Raw genomic sequence first — 6,537 nt, 5'->3', positions numbered from 1 at the left:
GCTTCTACAGGGGGAGTGCTGCTCAGCCAGATGCCGGGCTCACGGGTGGTGAACGCAGCAGCAGTGGCGGGAGCCTCTCCCACTTCCTCTGCACTGAGGATATCCGACTAAGGCTTAGAGGAGCGGGCCTAAGCCATAGTCGGACATCCCTTGAGGGTTCCCGGGCTGCCAGAGGGATATATGACTGCCAGCTTAGGTCCAATCCCCCCGGGGAGTGGGCCTAAGCCTGCAGGTGCACATCCCTCAAGGGGTCCCAGACTGCAAGAGGGGGCAGGCCAGGCTGAGGGACCCCCCCTCTCCAAGTGCATGAATTTTCATGAATTGGGCCACTAATACACACACACACACACACACACACACACATATTTAAAAAGCCATGACCACACCTGGGACTAGTAATAATTGCATGGCAAATAAGAAAATGAGCAATTACTCCAATCTGTTGGGTGTTATAGGAAAAGCCTTAGCTATCTATGAGACTCTGATCAACAGGGCTCCCAAGGAGTTACGGGGTCATTGTTCTCATGGGGCTTAACCAAAGGCCTTGAGCAGAAAGACAGCACTTTGAGAGAAGGAGGCTTTGTACCAGAGGGCAGTTACTGATTCAAATTTATGTGTGTGGAGTCCCAGCTGTGGCCTTGACATTGATCTTCTGTGCTCCTGGATCTAAAATAAGCTCAGAAATATAGTCCTTTGGAATGAAAGCAAAAATAAGGGTGAGAGAGAAAAGGGAAATACAGGGAAGAATTAGCTTCACTTTTAGTGAGAAATTCCCAGCAGGGTATTCTTTTAAGTAGCATGTTCTCTCCTCTATTTCATTAATTTTAAAAGGAGGACCACTAGAAATGACTTATCTGAGTAACCCAAAAGATTCATATCAGCTAGTCAACTAATGGGACCCAGGTCACCTTTTACATGAATGATGCATGAGTAGATGATAGATACAAAGAGCTTTGCTAAATCTGCTGATGTTTAGTGTCTAAGAAATTGAGGAGTTTTAGTCAAATGAATAAGGATTCTTCCAGTGATTTCCTGTGTCTTCGAAGATTAACTAGTGTATGGTTGTGCTGGCAGTTTATTTTTCTGTTTTGAAAAAGAAAAGATTAAAGAAAGGTCAGTGTGTACACATACTAGAAAGATAGAAGGATGGGAGATTTATAAAACTGCACTATTTTAAGGTTTCTGAACGACCCCCCCTTTTTTAATGGAAAAGAGACCTGTGACCTTATTTGCATTTCAAATATTCCTGGAGTAGAATAGTGAAGATCAATGAATTGATTGTCAGAGAAACAGCATGAGTGACAAATTTCTTAGTAAGGAAAAAAGAAATACAAAGAAGGAGGATAGAAAGGTCTTCCCAATTCAGAAGTAATGGAACAAAAAGTCTCAGTTCTATTCTTGGTCTCATTTTTCTAAAATTCAAATAATCTGTGAGTATAAGAAGAAAAATGCTGACCTGAAAAGTGTGGTTAAATATTTTCACACTGCATAATTATGTGACTCTTGAAAAGGTTCCAACATGTATTTTGGGGGGTGGGTTACATTTCTACTTGTCTGGGAGACATTTTAAAGTATATATGTGTTTTTTTATTGATTTCAGAGAAGAAGGGAGAGGGAGAGAAAGATAGAAACATCAATGATGAAAGAGAATCATTGATTGCCTGCCTCCTACACGCTCCACACTGCGATGTGGGGATTGAACCTGCAACCTGGGCATGTGCCCTGACTGTGAATCGCATCGTGACCTCCTGGTTCTTAGGTTGATGCTCAAACACTGAGCCATGCTGGCTAGGCTAAGATTATATATATATTTTATTGACTTTTTACAGAGAGGAAGGGAGAGGAATAGAGAGTTAGAAACATCGATGAGAGAGAAACATCGATCAGCTGCCTCCTGCACACCCCCTACTGGGGATGTGCCCACAACCAAGGTACATGCTCTTGACCAGAATTGAACCCGGGACCTTTCAGTTCACAGGCTGATGCTCTATCCACAGCCAAACCGGTTAGGGCTAGGCTGGGGGATATTTTAAAAGGCAATGCAAAGTAATAGAAAATGGGTTGTATTTGGACGTTGAAACTACCCTTCCAGAAATTTAGACTTCAACCATTCCAGGCTAGAGGATGGGCTTCTTTTCAGAATGGTTATTTATAGAAACATCTTATATAATTAAAGCGTAGTATGCAAATTGTCCTCTTGACTGAGAGTTCATCTGGAAGTTTGACCAGGGGTGGGAAGGGAGGGTGACCAGGCTGGGGGAAGGGAGGGAGTACCCGACCAGCAGCCAACAGCCACTAGGGACCCTATCAGGGCAAGAATTTTGTGCACTGGGCCTCTAGTTTATGATATCAGAGGAAATCCCACTCCATACTGAGAAGTATATACTAGGTCTATGTCTCTAACAAATAATCACTTTAGCATGTAATTGTCCAGATTGAACAGTTTACAAATACTAACCTGTAAGTCACTGACTGGGTTAGGGTATTTTGATTGGCATCATGTGTGGGATGGCTTTACTCCAGTCCTTTGGGAGCTGCAGCTCCTTTTCATGGTCCTCCATTTGGAGGTGAAGATCTGAGATAAGAATCAACCCCAATTCATGATAAAGTCTAATGGAAGGGACTTGACAAGAAGAATGGAAGGTTGTCGGCCTAGGCGTGGGTGGGGAATATCTGACCTGTGGGCCATATAAGGCCTGAGAAAGCATTTGGTCTGGCTCTGCCAAGGCATTAGGGGTGAGTTAATGTAATGTTTGATCAAATATAGCAGGCTAAATTTTAAGTTGATTTTGTATGGCCCCTGAATGATGTTAAAAATATCCAAATGGCCCTTGGCAGAAAAAAAGGTTTCCCACCCCTGGCCTAGAGGTTTGGGGAATAAAACTATGGTTAGAAATTGCACAATGAGCCCGGAGTTAGAGAATTTGTGTGTTCTATATTGATCTCCTTGTATTGGGTTTAATTGTGTCCCCTCCTGCAAATAAATATCCAAGTTCTAATTCCTGATATCTGTAAATATGACCTCATTTGCAGATGTAGTTAAGGATCTCAAGATGATACCCTGGATTTATGGTGGGTCCTAAATCCAATGACTGGGGTCCTTATAAGAGAAATAAGGATGAGAGTTAAGACACAGAGACACACAGGGGACAAGGCCATGTGAAGACAGAGGCAGAGAGTGGTCTTAAGCTGCCATCACCAAGCAACATTTGGAACTATCAGGAACTGGAAGAGTCAAGAAACCTTTGGAAAGAACATGTCCCAGCTGACATCTTGATTGTAGAAATCTCCAGAAAAGGCCTCCATAATCTCTGGAACCATGAGAGAACATAGTTATGTTGTGTTAAGCTACCAAACTTGTAATTTGTTATAGCAGTCCTAGAAACGTTATATATTCATAAAAAGAGCCTCACTCTCAAGATTCCAATTCCAACCTCATGCAAACTGGGTTGAGGGGCTCTCCTGCTGAGCTGACTGATTCTGACTCTAAAAGGGAAATGGGAGCACTGCTAAAGAGAGAGACAGGAAGGAGGGTGGGTACCCAGTGGTAAAAGTCAAAGGAAACTCAATCATCTGTACAAATAGAACCTCCAACGCCTCAGGTCCCTAAGGGGTAAAATTCTGGGTCACTCCATGAGGTCAAGAATCCCTACTTAAGATTAAGAAGTACAAACTGGTATTTACAAAATAGCCACGGGGATGGAAAGTACAGCTTAGGGAATATAGTCAATAATATTATAACAACTATGTATGGTGCCAGGTGGGTACTGGAAATATTAGAGGGATCACTTTGTAAAGCATATGATTGTCTAACCACTATGCTGTATACCTGAACTAATACAAAATAATATTGTGTATAAACTGTAATTGGGAAATTAAATAAATAAAAGAATTCCTAACTGAGGTTCTGGCTGAAGGCAAAGGAACCTTAGAATAGGTGGGGAGATTCATAAATACCACCTATTGATTCAGCTAGAGTCTTTCTGGCTTATTTTTATACTCCCTCCCCCTCTTTTTCTCTTCTCTTTTTCTTTTTTCTCCATTATGTTTATAGGGTGAATTGATGGGAGTTAGCTTAACACCTTGGTTTAGAGGCTATATGATACCAGGAGATCATGAAGGAACCGGTGTAAGAATGGACATACAGAGATCTTGCACTTGAAGCTGGTGCAGAACCTGATGAGACCTTGGGTCTTTGGGTCTCCCCCCTTTTAGGCATAAGGTAGACACATAAATGATTATACAAGGGATAGTTACATTGTGTTAAGCAGCAATGTTTTAAAAAGGCAGATGTCTGGGAAGAAGGATGTATGTTGATGTTGAACAGCTAAAAAAAGTAGACATCTGTTAATTGCTTTGACACCTAGCATCTGAAGTCTCTGTGTAGGAGATTCACTCCCTTATAAGCCTTGGGGGAGACAGAGCATGCTTCCTAGAGCACTTCCCAGCCTCTCTTGCATGGAGGACACAGGCACATGACCCTGGTTCCACCAATTAGACTCATCCACCCAGAACCGGAAGCTCGAGCTGGAAAGTGCCAATAGCAGGAGCCATGCGGACGCCTGGTGGCAGCAGCTGCGCCCCATCCCGTTTTGGGAGGCGGCGTGGCAGGGTTCTGGGCTCTCCTCTGAGTCCCGTGTTGGTGGCTTTGGAGATGTAGACTGTAATGTCTGTGTTCAGGGATGTCTTCCCAGGCCAGCTCTGCTGCCCGAGCTCTTGGCTGACTCCCTGACCTGGTTGTCTGATCCTTCCGGTTATTCTGTGAGCCACCTAATGTCTTTTTCTTTTTTAAGAAATTGACTTTATTAGGGTGACATTGCTTAATAAAATTATGTAGGTTTCATTAAGCACCTAATGATAAGTTCTATTTCTCTTTAAATAAGCTAAAGTTAGTTTCCTGGCCTCCAAGAACCTGACTGATACAGTGCCCCAATTAGGGTTCTTGCTGTCTTTTAAAAATACGTATTTTTATATGATACATATCAAAGAATGTGTTATAAGGTGTATGTTAGTTATAAGTTTAATACTTATAAAATTTTAAAGTATAATACTCATTCAAGGTAACACCTAGAACGTTACCCCTTCCCCAGGAGAAAACTACTATCCTAAATTTTGTTTTTATTGCTCCCTTGCTTCTTTAAATTTTTTCCCCTTGTTTCTTAAAAAAAAAAAAAGGTTTTGTTACATATCCAGGTATGTCTAAGCAATATAATTTTTGAGCCTTATCTAAATAGTGCCAGTTTTGTATATGATTTTCTCAGACTGCCAATTTTCTTTTAAATGCAACAGTAGTTTAGACTTCTAGGTAGTACAAGAATGAAGTTAATGATACATCTACTTTTATACATTTAAAATATGTATCAAATTTTGAGGTAAAGAATCTTATTTATTACAAATGCGTCACTAGAATTGTTTATAGGAAAATCTGACAGACGTGGAAAAGAACTACATATTCTAGGGAATGCCTCATGCTTTTTTCCCTGAGCAGCAAGGGAAGAGCAGACACTTGGTACTTCTGGGCCACCGGGGTTTCTAGAGGGGCTGTGACTGGCTGCCTAGAGCAGAAAACTTGGTGGTGACACATTTGGGGAGGACTTGGGGGTGGAGAATGGGGACCAGGAGAAAGTATTGTATCAGCAAGGGAGGACAAGAGAGAAAAAGCCATGGTTCCTGGGTATCAGGCTGTGTGTGTGTGTGTGTGTGTGTGTGTGTGTGTGTGTGTGTACATGTATATGTGCAGGCATATGGATGTGCATATGTGTGTGTAGAGATTTGAGAGAGCATGAGGTTTTGGAGAAATTTTAGGTTGTATATTTGGAGAAAAGAGGAAAGGGGTTTGAAATGTGTTCGTGAATCATAAATTAATTTTTCCTAATACTCTTCAAAAGATGAAAATAAAGTTAGGGTTGCCAATATTTGGCTTCCACAATAAATTGTGGTGTAGGTAAACCATGTATTATTATTTTGGTAGTATGGGAAATAGAAGGGCAAGGAGTTTAGGTAACCTGCCCAAGTTAATATGACTCCTACAAGGCCAGCTAGCTGCAAGTTATTACTCCAGAGTATTAGTGTGTTGGAGCTGCTGTGACAAAGTGCCACGAACCAAGTGGCTTAAATGAGACAAATTTATTGTCTCATGGCCCTGGAGGCCAGAAGTCCAAGATCAAGGTGTCGGGAAAGCCATGTTCGTTCTGAAGGTGCCAAGGAAGGGTCTGTCCCAGGCCCTTCTTCTAGCTTCACTCCAGTCTTCACTGGCTCTCTCCCCATGTGTGCATCTGTCTTGTGTTCCTGACTCTACCTGGCAAGCCACACTGCTCCTCTCGTGGTCCTTCATTTCTTTCACTAGCAGCTTGCTCTTTGGTTTCTATCAGCGGTCTGGCATAGAGTTTGGCGGTAGCTCCAATTTCAGGATCTCAAGGTTGTCTCTCCTTTGAGGAGGGAGAGGCTCTTCTCTGCATCCGGTGCCCTCCAAAAGGTGCAGGTGTTCCCGACGCCCTGCCTTCTAAAATGCCGGAGCCATTAGCTCCAGTAAATTTG

The sequence above is a fragment of the Myotis davidii genome, unplaced genomic scaffold, assembly GCF_000327345.1.
Source record: "Myotis davidii unplaced genomic scaffold, ASM32734v1 scaffold394, whole genome shotgun sequence".
In the NCBI taxonomy this organism is placed as follows: Eukaryota; Metazoa; Chordata; class Mammalia; order Chiroptera; family Vespertilionidae; genus Myotis; species Myotis davidii.
This window is presented reverse-complemented; position numbering follows the sequence as displayed.